Raw genomic sequence first — 11,986 nt, forward strand, 5'->3', positions numbered from 1 at the left:
AACATTACCACCTTTATATCTCAAAACAATTATCAAGCATCAAATTGATCATAGTGTTTAATGCACTTTCTATGATAGTTTTTTATTGTACCCAAGTTGGATGCTCATCATTCTAGGACCAAATTTATAACCATAGAAAATACCATGCTGTTATAAAATACTCTCAAAATAATATAAGTGAAGCATGAGAGATCAACAATTTCTTCAAAATTAAGTCACCGCCGTGCTCTAAAAAAATATAAGTGAAGCACTAGAGCAAAAACTATCTAGCTCAAAAGATATAAGTGAAGCACATAGAGTATTCTAATAAATTCTAATCAAGTGGGTTTCTCCCAAAAGGTGTGTACAGCAAGGATTATTGTGGTAAACTAAAAAGCAAAGACTAATATCATACAAGACGCTCCAAACAAAACACATATCATGTGGCAAATAAAAATATAGCTCCAAGTAAAGTTACCAATGAATGAAGACGAAAGAGGGGATGCCTTCCCGGGGCATCCCCAAGCTTAAGCTTTTGGCTATTCTTGAATATCTTGGGGTGTCATGGGCATCTCCAAGCATAGGCTCTTACCACTCCTTATTCCATAGTCCATCAAAGCTCTACCCAAAACTTGAAAACTTCACAACACAAAACTCAACAGGAAATCTCATAAGCTCCGTTAGTGAAAGAAAGAAAAACCACCACATAAGGTACTGTAATGAACTCATTCTTTATTTATATTTGTGTTAAACCTACTGTTTTCCAAGTTCTCTATGGTTCATACCCTCACTTATTAGCCATAGATGCATCAAAATAAGCAAACAACACACGGAAGGCAGAATCTGTCAAAAACAGAACAGTCTGTAGCAATCTGTAACTTTTGAATACTTCTGGAACTCTAAAAATCCTACCAAAATAGAAAGTCCTGGAAAATTTGTCCATTGATCTACAGAAAAAATAATCAATGGAAAAGCATGTTTCTGTGATTTATTGAATATTTTCTCGTGAGCGCAAAGTTTCTGTTTTTCAGCAGAATCAAATTAACTATCACCATAGGTTATCCTATAGGTTTTACTTGGCACAAACACTAAATAAAACATGAAAACACATCTAAACATAAGGTAGATGCAAACTTTATTGAATAACAGAAAGGAAATATATTGGGTTGTCACCCAACAAGCGCTTTTCTTTAAAGCCTTTTAGCTAGGCATTGATAATTTTAATGATGCTCACACGAAAGGCAATAATTGAAGCGTAAAGAGAGCATCATGAAACAAGTGACAAACACATCTAAGTCTAACATACTTCCTATGCATAGGCATATTATAAGCAAACAAATTTGCAAGGCAAGCAAAAACTAGCATAAGCAAGTAAGAAGAAAGAGACGATAGTAATCTCAACATGACGAGAGGTAATTTAGTAAGATAAAATTTTCTACATCCATATTTTCCTCTCTCATAATAATTACATTTAGGATCATAAGCAAATTCAACAATATAGCTATCACAAAACATATTCCCAACACGATCCACATCCATGCAAAGTTGACACTCTTCCAAGATAGTGGGATTAACATTAACTAAAGTCATGACCTCTCCAAACCAACTTTTATCAAAAATATCATAAGATTGAACATACTCCAAATATGTGAGATCTAAAGTTGACACTCTTCCAAGCCCACTTTCAACATTATTGCAAACACTATTATCAATCTCATATTCATCATGGGGGTTAAATAAATTTTCAAGATCAAAAGAAGAATCACCCCAATCATGATCATTGCAACAAGTAGTAGACATAGCAAAACTAGCATCCCCAAGCTTAGGGTTTTCCATATTATTAGCACAATTGACATCAAGAGAATTTATAGTAACATCGTTGCAATCATGCTTTTCATTGAAGGAACGACCAAGTATGGGTGCAATAGCAACGATCTCATGTTTAACATAAGGAACTATATCAAATTCATCTTCATAAATATTGGCATCATGGCCACAAGAATAGCAAGCATCATGTTCATCAAGGGATATTTCAATCAAATCATCGGAATCATTATCTATGGATTCATGCGTATCATTATTTTCTTCCGAAGCAACATTCATTCTCTCAATAAATTCTTTGACATAGACATTATGAGCATAGTTTTCATAGCAATATTTAAGTATGTCAAAATTTTCAGATTCGTAGAGAGTAATATCATACTTTTCAAACAAAGAAGCAACTTCATAAGCACCCTTAAAAGCAACAAATTCTTCAATTTGTTCGATATCATAGTAACTATAAACACCCATTGCATAAGAAGATAAGATTTCTCATTAAATTCACATAGGTAGGGAAGGTGTTTTTTAGGGTTCTTAGAGCAACAAGTCAAATCACAAATTTCACAAAGATTCCAAGCATAACACATCAATCTGTTTATTTAATCCCATAAGAGTCTCCCTTTTTTAGACAAATGGTGACGCACAAAATGAGCATGCTCATCTAAAGATTTTCCATCAACTAGGCTAGTTGGGGTTTTAGCACGAGCGCATAAGGATCAAAGATGACCCAAGTAGAACACTTTAAGTGGATCCATATCAATAGATTTTTAGCAAGCAAAGATGCAAGCACATAGAAGGCACAAGGAGACACAAGCAAACAAAAAGGAAAGCGAAAGAGAGAGAAGATTGGGAAAGAGAGGGCGAATAAAACGACAAGGGTGAAGTGGGGGAGAGGAAAACGAGAGGCAAATGGCAAATAATGTAAATGTGAGGGAGATGAGTTTGTGATGGGTACTTGGTACGCCTTGACTTGAGCGAAGACCTCCCCGGCAACGGCTCTAGAAATCCTTCTTGCTATGTCTTCATCTTGCGTTGGTTTTCCTTGAAGAGGAAAGGGTGATGCAGCAATAGTAGAATAAGTATTTCCCTCAGTTTTTGAGAACCAAGGTATTAATCCAGTAGGAGGCTCCTCACAAGTCCCACACACCTACACAAACAAACAAATAACTCGCAACCAATGCAATAAAGGGGTTGTCAATCCCTTCACGACCACTTGCGAAAGTGAGATCTAATAGAGATAATATGATAAGATAAATATTTTTGATATTTTTATGATATAGATTGGAAAAATAAAGATGCAAATAAAAGTAGATTGAAAGCTTATACGATAAAATATAGACTCGGGGCCATAGGTTTCACTAGTGGCTTCTCTCGAGATAGCATAAGTATTACGGTGGGTGAACAAATTACTGTCGAGCAATTGATAGAAAAGCGAATAATTATGAGATTATCTAGGCATGATCATGTATATAGGCATCACGTCCGTGACAAGTAGACCGACTCCTGCCTGCATCTACTACTATTACTCCACACATTGACCGCTATCCAGCATGCATCTAGAGTATTAAGTTCATAAAGAACAGAGTAATGCCTTAAGAAAGATGACATGATGTAGAGGGATAAACTCATGCAATATGATATAAACCCCATCTTTTTATCCTCAATGGAAACAATACAATACGTGCCTTACTGCCCCTACTGTCACTGGGAAAGGACACCGCAAGATTGAACCCAAAGCTAAGCACTTCTCCCATTGCAAGAAAGATCAATCTAGTAGGCCAAACCAAACTGATAATTCGAAGAGACTTGCAAAGATAACTTAATCACACATAAAAGAATTCAGAGGAGATTCAAATATTTCTCATAGATAAACTTGATCATAAACCCACAATTCATTGGATCTCCACAAGCACACCGCAAAAAGAGTTACATCGAATAGATCTCCAAGAAGATCAAGGAGAACATGGTATTGAGATTCAAAGAGAGAGAAGAAGCCATCTAGCTAATAACTATGGTCCCGAAGGTTTGTGGTAAACTACTCACAACTCATCGGAAGGGCTATGGTGTTGATGTAAAAGCCCTCCATGGTCGATTCCCCCTCCAGCGGAGCGCCGACGAAGGCTCCAAGATGGGATCTCGCGGATACAGAAGGTTACGGTGGTGGAAATAGCTTTCCGTGGTCGCCCCTGATGTTTTCGAGGTACGTAGGTATATATAGAAGGAAAAAGTACGTCGGTGGATGCCCGAGGGGCCCACGAGACAGGGGGTGCGCCCAACAGGGGGGGCGCGCCCTCCACCCTCGTGGCTTCCTCAATTGCTTCTTGACTTGCACTCCAAGTCCTCTGGATTGCGTTTGTTCCAAAAAGATCGCTCCCGAAGGTTTCATTCCATTTGGGCTTCGTTTGATATTCCTTTTCTTCGAAATACTGAAATAGGCAAAAAAAACAGCAATACGGGCTGGGCCTCCAGTTAGTAGGTTAGCCCAAAAATGGTATAAAAGTGTAAAGTAAAGCCCATAAACATCCAAAACAGGTAATATAATAGCATGGAACAATCAAAAATTATAGATACGTTGGAGACGTATCACATACTATCGTTCATCACGAAGTTCCAGTAACTTGGTGATGGTGACTAGAGAACTCTGTCAATCACTATCTTATCTGGAAGATTAACTCCCACTTGATTCAAGCGATTGTAGTACCCAGACAATCTGAGCACATGCTCACTGCTTGAGCTATTCTCCTCCATCTTTTAGCTATGGAACTTGTTGGAGACTTCATATCTCTCAACTCGGGTATTTGCTTGAAATATTGACTTCAACTCCTGGAACTTCTCATATGGTCCACGACGTTCAAAACGTCTTTGAACTTCCGATTCTAAGCCGTTAAGCATGGTGCACTAAACTATCAAGTAGTCATCATATTGAGCTAGCCAAACATTCATAACGTCTGCATTTGCTCCTGCAATAGGTCTATCACCTAGCGGTGCATCAAGGACATAATTCTTCTATGTAGCAATGAGGATAAACCTCAGATCACGGACCCAGTCCGCATCATTGCTACTATCATCTTTCAACTCAGTTTTCTCTAGGCACAAATATAAAAACATAGGGAAACAACAACACGAGCTATTGATCTACAACATTACTTGCAAAATACTATCAATACTAAGTTCATGATAAATTAAAGTTCGATTAATCATATTACTTAAGAACTCTCACTTAGATAGACACCCCTATAGTCATCTAAATGATCACGTGATCCAAATCAACTAAACCATGTGCGATCATCACGTGAGATGGAGTAGTTTTCAATGGTGAACATCACTATGTTGATCATATCTACGATATGATTCACGCTCGACCTTACGGTCTACAGTGTTCCGAGGCCATATCTGCATATGCTAGGCTCGTCAAGTTTAACCCGAGTATTCTGCATGTGCAAAACTGGCTTGCACCCATTGTATGTAAATGTAGAGCTTATCACACCTGATCATCACATGGTGTCTCAGCACGAAGAACTGTTGCAACGGTGCATACTTAGGGAGAACACTTATACCTTGAAATTTTAGTAAGGGATCATCTTATAAAGCTACCGTCGAACTAAGCAAAATAACATGCATAAAGGATAAACATCACATGCAATCAAAATATGTGACATGATATGGCCATGATCATCTTGCGCCTTTGATCTCCATCTCCAAAGTACCGTCATGATCACCGACATGACACCATGATCTCCATCATCTTGATCTCTATCAATGTGTCGTCACATGGTCGTCTCGCCAACTATTGCTCTTGCAACTATTGCTATCGCATAGCGATAAAGTAAAGCAATTATTTGGCGCTTGCATCTTATGCAATAAAGAGACAACCATAAGGCTTCTGCTAGTTGCCGATAACGTTAACAAAACATGATCATCTCATACAACAACTTATATCTCATCACGTCTTGATCATATCACATCACAACAAGCCCTGCAAAAACAAGTTAGATGTCCTCTACTTTGTTGTTGCAAGTTTTACGTGGCTGCTACGGGCTGAGCAAGAACCGTTCTTACCTACGCATCAAAACCACAACGATTTTTCGTCAAGTATGGGCTGTTTTAACCTTCAACAAGGACCAGAAGTAGCCACACTCGATTCAACTAAAGTTGGAGAAACTGACACCCGTCAACCACCTGTGTGCGAAGCACGTCGGTAGAACTAGTCTCACATAAGCGTACGCATAATGTCGGTCCAGGCCGTTTCATCCAACAATACCGCTGAATCAAAGTATGACATGCTGGTAAGCAGTATGACTATTATCGCCCACAACTCACTTGCATTCTGCTCGTGCATATAACATCTACGCATAAACCTGGCTCTGATACCATTGTTGGGGAACGTAGTAATTTCAAAATTTTCCTATGCACACGCAAGATCATGGTGATGCATAACAACAAGCGGGGAGAGTGTTTCCACGTACCCTCGTAGATCGAAAGCGGAGGTGTTATGACAACGCGGTTGATGTAGTCGTACATATTCACGATCGACCAATCCTAGTACCGAACATACGACACCTCCGCGATCTGCACACGTTCAGCTCGGTGACGTCCCACGAACTCACGATCCAGCAGAGTGTCGAGGGAGAGCTTCGTCAGCACGACAGCGTGATGATGGTGATGATGCAGCTACCAGCACAGGGCTTCACCTAAGCACTACAACGATATGACCGAGGTGAATTATGGTGGAGGGGGGCACCGCACACGGCTAAGAGATCAATGATCAACTTGTGTGTCCATGGGGTGCCCCCTCCCCCGTATATAAAGGAGTGGAGGAGGGGGAGATGGCCGGCCTCCTAGGCGTGCCCAAGGGGGGAGTCCTACTCCCGGTGGGAGTAGGATTCCCCCTTCCCTAGTTGGAGTAGGAGAGGGAAGGAAGGGAGAGAAGGAGAGAAGGAAAGGGGCCCCCGCCCCCTTCCCAATTCGGATTGGGCTTGGGGGAGGGGGAGGGGCGCCCCCACCTTGGCCGCCTCCTCCTCCTTTCCACTAAGGCCCAATAAGGCCCATTGATTCCCCGGGGGGTTTCGGTAACCTCCCGGTACTCCGGTAAATGCCCGAACTCACCCCGAACAATTCCGATGTCCAAACATAGCCATCCGATATACCGATCTTTATGTCTCGAGCATTTCGAGACTCCTCGTCATGTCCGTGATCATATCCGGGACTTCGAACTACCTTCGGTACATCAAAACACATAAACTCATAATACCGATCGTTAAGCGTGCGGACCCTACGGGTTCGAGAACTATGTAGACATGACCGAGACACGTCTCTGCTACGTCTTGAGCTAGCGTTGGTTTTCCCCGAAGAGGAGAGGGTGATGCAGCAAGTGCAGCGTAAGTATTTCCCTCAGTTTTGAGAACCAAGGTATCAATCCAGTAGGAGGCTCCTCAAAAGTCCCACGCACCTACACAAACAAACTGAGAACTCGCAACCAACACAATAAAGGGGTTGTCAATCCCTTCACGGCCACTTACGAAAGTGAGATCTAATAAAGATAGTAATGATATATTTTTGGTATTTTATAATATAGATGCAAAAAGTAAAGATGCAAATAAAAGTAGATTGAAAGCAAATATGATAGGAGATAGACCCGGGGGCCATAGGTTTCACTAGAGGCTTCTCTCGAGATAGCATAAGTATTACGGTGGGTGAACAAATTACTGTCGAGCAATTGATAGAAAAGCGCATAGTTATGAGATTATCTAGGCATGATCATGTATATAGGCATCACGTCCATAACAAGTAGACCGACTCCTGCCTGCATCTACTACTATTACTCCACACATCGACCGACTCCTGCCTGCATCTAGAGTATTAAATTCATAAGAATAGAGCAACGCATTAAGAAAGATGACATGATGTAGTAGAGGGATAAACCCTTGCAATATGATATAAACCCCATCTTGTTATCCTCGATGGCAACAATACAATACGTGTCTTGCAACCCTTTCTGTCACTGGGTAATAACACCGCAAGATTGATCCCAAAGCTAAGCACTTCTCCCATGGCAAGAAAGATCAATCTAGTAGGCCAAACCAAACTGATAATTCGAAGAGACTTGCAAAGATAACCCAATCATACATAAAAGAATTCAGAGAAGATTCAACTATTATTCATAGATAAACTTGATCATAAACTTACAATTCATCGGATCTCGACAAACACACCACAAAATGAGATTACATCGAATAGATCTCCACAAGAGAGGGGGAGAATATTGTATTGAGATCCCAAAAGAGAGAAGAAGCCATCTAGCTAATAACTATGGACCCGTAGGTCCGTGGTAAACTACTCAGAACTCATCGGAGGGGCAAGGATGTTGATGTAGAGGCCCTCCATGGTTGATTCTCCCTCCGACAGAACGCCGGTGAAGGCTCCAAGATGGGATCTCGCTATTATATTACCCCTTTTGGATGTTTATGGGCTTTTTTACACATTTATATCATTTTTGGGACTAACCTACTAACCGGAGGCCCAGCCCATATTGCTGTTTTTTTGCGTATTTCAGTATTTCGAAGAAAAGGAATATCAAACACAGTCCAAATGGAATGAAACCTTCGGCAGCATTACTTTTGGAACAAATCTGATCCGGAGAGCCTGGAGTGCAAGTCAAGAAAGCTCCGAGGGCCCCACGAGATAGGAGGGCGCGCCCCCTATCTCGTGGGCCCCTCGGGCGTCCACCGACGTACTTCTTCCTCCTATATATATCCACGGACCCCAAAAACATCCAGGAGCACCACGAAACACATTTTCCACCGCCGTAACCTTCTGTAACCGCGAGATCCCATCTTGGAGCCTTTGTCGGCACTCTGCCGGAGGGGCAATCGACTATGGAGGGCTTCTACATCAACACCATAGCCCCTCCGATGAGTTGTGAGTAGTTTACCATAGACCTACGGGTCCATAGTTATTAGCTAGATGGCTTCTTCTCTATTTTTGGATCTCAATACAATGTTCTCCCCCTCTCTTGTGGAGATCTATTCGATGTAATCTCTTTTTGCGGTGTGTTTCTCGATATCCGATGAATTGTGGGTTTATGATCAAGTTTACCTATGAATAATATTGGAATCTTCTCTGAATTCTTTTATGTATGATTGAGTTATCTTTGCAAGTCTCTTCGAATTATCAGTTTGGTTTGGCCTACTAGATTGATCTTTCTTGCCATGGGAGAAGTGTTTAGCTTTGGGTTCAATCTTGTGGTGATCTTACCCAGTGACAGAAAGGGTTGCAAGACACGTATTGTATTGTTGCCATCGAGGATAACAAGATGGGGTTTATATCATATTGCATGTGTTTATTCCTCTACATCATGTCATCTTGCTTAATGCGTTCCTCTGTTCCTATGAACTTAATACTCTAGATGCATGCTGGACAGCGGTCGATGTGTGGAGTAATAGTAGTAGATGCAGGCAGGAGTCGGTTTACTTGTTATGGACGTGATGCCTATATACATGATCATGCCTAGATAATCTCATAACTATGCGCTTTTCTATCAATTTCTCAACAGTAATTTGTTCACCCACCGTAATACTTATGCTCTCGAGATAAGCCTCTAGTGAAACCTATGGCCCCCGGGTCTATCTCTTATCATATTTGCTTTCAATCTAGTTTTATTTGCATCTTTACTTTTTGCATCTATATTACAAAATACCAAAAATATATTATTATCTCTCTATCAGATCTCACTTTCGCAAGAGGCCGTGAAGGGATTGACAACCCCTTTATCGCGTTGGTTGCGAGTTCTCAGTTTGTTTGTGTAGGTGCGTGGGACTTTTGAGGAGCCTCCTACTGGATTGATACCTTGGTTCTCAAAACTGAGGGAAATACTTACGCTACACTTGCTGCATCACCCTCTCCTCTTCGGGGAAAACCAACGCAAGCTCAAGATGTAGCAAGAAGGATTTCTGGCGCCGTTGCCGGGGAGGTCTTCGCTCAAGTCAAGACATACCAAGTACCCATCACAAACCCATCTCCCTCGCATTTATATTATTTGCCTCTCGTTTTCCTCTCCCCCACTTCACCCTTGCCGTTTTATTCGCCCTATCTTCCCAATCTCCTCCTCTCTTTTCGCTTGCCTTTTCTGGTTGGTCGTTGACCTTGTCGTCGTGGCTAGCTCAGTTTTTATCCCTTCGTCTCCCGACTTTGAAGTTCTCCACTTCAAACAAAGACAAGGTGAAAATTTAAAAGATGCTTGGTTTAGGATGTTAGAGTCGTATCGTAGTTGTGCCCTAGAAGGAGATTTCAAAATTTTAATTCGCAATTTTTACATTGGGTTATACTTACCCCACAAACAACTCCTTGATGCTGCCGCAGAAGGGGAATTTATTGAGATTGATCCTAGTTCCGCTTATGAAATTTTAGAGGGGATAGTAGGAATACTTCCCCGACAAGAAAGATCATATTTATCTCTTGAAGGAACCCAAATTTTAGAGAAACTTCTTGAATTGCAAAAACTTGTTGAACCTTTTAAGAATATTGTTGCAAGTATTAACCGCATGAACAATTTGATCACACTTTACAATAAGCGGTTGGATGCCTTAGATCTTAGGATCTCTAAGCATGAAGGGAAATGCAAAGAGCCTTCCGGACTTGAGCATAACCCCATTAAAAAGACAAGTGCCAAAGATGGCACCAGTTAGATCTATCTTCGCTTTTATGCCTAGCTAGGGGCGTTAAACGATAGCGCTAGTTGGGAGGCAACCCAATTTTTCTTTATGTTTTTTGTTTTTGCTCCTGTTTAGGAATAAATCTTGCATCTACTCTCTGTTTAGATATGTTTTTATCTTTTAATTAGTGTTTGTGCCAAGTAGAACCTATAGGATAACCTACGATGTTAGTTGATTTGATTCTCCTGAAAAACAGAAACTTTGCGCGCATGAATATAATTTTGTTAAATCACAGGAACATGATTTTGCGTTGATTATTTTTGCTGCTATTCAATAGACAAATTTTCCAGCACTTCCTATTTTTGTAGGATTTTTAGAGTTCCAGAAGTTTGCGTTAGTTACAGATTTCTACAGACTGTTCTGTTTTTGACAGATTCTGTTTTTCGTGTGTTGTTTACTTGTTTCGATGCATCTATGGCTAGTAAATTAGTTTATGAACCGTAAAGAAGTTGGAATACAGTAGGTTTAACACCAAAATAAATAAAGAATGAGTTCATTGCAGTACCTTATGTGGTGGTTTTGTTTTCTTTCACTAACGGAGCTTATAAGATTTCCTGTTGAGTTTTGTGTTGTGAAGTTTTCAAGTTTTCGGTAAAGCTTTTATGGACTATGGAATAAAGGGTGGTGTCGGTGTAAAAACCGGCGGATCTCGGGTAGGGGTTCCCGAACTGTGTGTCTAGGCGGATGGTAACAAGAGACAAGGGACACGATGTTTTTACCCAGGTTCGGGCCCTCTCGGTGGAGGTAAAACCCTACTCCTGCTTGATTAATATTGATGATATGGGTAGTACAAGAGTAGATCTACCACGAGATCAGAGAGGCTAAACCCTAGAAGCTAGCCTATGGTATGATTGTTGTTCGTCCTATGGACTAAAACCCTCCGGTTTATATAGACACCGGAAAGGGTTAGGGTTACACAGAGTCGGTTACAATGGTAGGAGATCTACATATCCGTATCGCCAAGCTTGCCTTCCACGCCAAGGAAAGTCCCATCCGGACACGGGACGAAGTCTTCAATCTTGTATCTTCATAGTCTAGGAGTCTGGCCAACGGTGATAGTTCGGCTATCCGGACACCCCCTAATCCAGGACTCCCTCAGTAGCCCCTGAACCAGGCTTCAATGACGACGAGTCCGGCGCGCATATAGTCTTCGGCATTGCAAGGCGGGTTCCTCCTCTGAATACTTGATAGAAGATTTTGAACACAAGGATAGTGTCCGGCTCTGCAAAATAAGTTCCACATACCACCGTAGAGAGAATAATCTTTACACAAATTTAATCTGCTGACGTATTTTGTGGCGTCACATCACAACCAAGCCTTTACTGGAATCATTTTTACTGTCCCACCTCAGCGCGTTTAGCGAGGCGGTTTCCTTAGCACGTCTTGTCAAAGCAGAGATCGTGTCCCCTTATTCTGGGATTGTCATCAATACGGGCATGGGTAACCCAACCACGCCATTGATTACGGCGCTTGGG

Source organism: Triticum aestivum, chromosome 1B (assembly GCF_018294505.1).
Source record: "Triticum aestivum cultivar Chinese Spring chromosome 1B, IWGSC CS RefSeq v2.1, whole genome shotgun sequence".
Lineage (NCBI taxonomy): Eukaryota > Viridiplantae > Streptophyta > Magnoliopsida > Poales > Poaceae > Triticum > Triticum aestivum.